We start from the raw sequence: 1208 nt of genomic DNA on the forward strand, positions 1-1208 counted from the left end.
TTCAGAGTATCAATCTCAAGAACTCCTTTCTTCTGATTCGTCCCATTGTTCACAGGATTCCTTTCAAAAGTGTACATGAATTGGTTATTTGCAACCATTTCAATGAGTTCCTGAGCTTCTGTAGGCGTCTTCTTCAGATAAAGAGATCCTCCAGCAGAGCTATCCAATGACATCTTGTACAGTTCAGACAGACCATCATAGAAGATACCTATGACGCTCCATTCAGAAAGCATGTCAGAAGGACACCTTTTGATTAATTGTTTGTATCTTTCCCAAGCTTCATAGAGGGATTCACCTTTCTTCTGTCTGAAGGTTTGGACTTCCACTCTAAGCTTACTCAATTTTTGAGGTGGAAAGAACTTTGCCGAGAAGGCATTGACTAGTTTTTCCCAAGAGTTCAGGCTTTCTTTAGGTTGCGAGTCCAACCATATCCTAGCTCTATCTCTTACAGCAAAAAGGGAATAGCATAAGTCTGTAGACCTCAGGGTCAACCCCATTGGTCTTGACAATGTCACAGATTTGCAAGAATTCAGCTAAAAACTGATGAGGATCTTCCAATGGAAGTCCATGGAACTTGTAATTATGTTGCATTAGAGAAACTAATTGAGGCTTAAGCTCAAAGTTGTTTGCTCCAATGGCAGGGATAGAGATGCTTCTCCCATAGAAGTCGGGAGTAGGTGCAGTAAAGTCACCCAGCACCTTCCTTGCATTGTTGGCATTTTTGTTGTTTTCGGCTGCCATGTCTTCTTCTTGTTTGAAGATTTCTGTTAGGTCCTCTACAGAGAGTTGTGCCTTAGCTTCTCTTAGCTTTCGCTTCAAGGTCCTTTCAGGTTCAGGGTCAGCCTCAACAAGAATGCTTTTGTCCTTGCTCCTGCTCATATAAAAGAGAAGAAAACAAGAAAATTTGGAATCCTCTATGTCATAGTATATAGATTCCTTGAGGTGTTAGAGGAAAAGAAAAATAGAAGGAAGAGGTAGAAGAATTCGAACTTATCAAGAAAGATGGAGTTCAAATTGTGCATTAAGGAGGAGTGTTAGTCCATAAATAGAAGGATGTGAGAAGAAGGGAAGAAATTTTTGAAAATAAATTAAAAAGATTTTAAAAACATTTTGAAAAATACTAATTGATTTTCGAAAACTAAGAGTGGAAAAGAAATAAAGTAATTTTTGAAAAAGATTTTGAAATTAGAAATAAAAAAGATGTGATT

General features: G+C 37.8%; 1 non-coding gene across 1 annotated transcript; it reads left to right on the forward strand.

The window, feature by feature from the left end:
* Window positions 1–227: 227 nt before the first annotated feature.
* On the forward strand, window positions 228–335 carry LOC112804321 (small nucleolar RNA R71). Its single transcript, XR_003202933.1, has one exon. It is a non-coding gene; the product is annotated as a small nucleolar RNA R71 (small nucleolar RNA).
* The last annotated feature ends 873 nt before the right edge of the window (window positions 336–1208 follow it).

Source organism: Arachis hypogaea, chromosome 5 (assembly GCF_003086295.3).
Source record: "Arachis hypogaea cultivar Tifrunner chromosome 5, arahy.Tifrunner.gnm2.J5K5, whole genome shotgun sequence".
In the NCBI taxonomy this organism is placed as follows: Eukaryota; Viridiplantae; Streptophyta; class Magnoliopsida; order Fabales; family Fabaceae; genus Arachis; species Arachis hypogaea.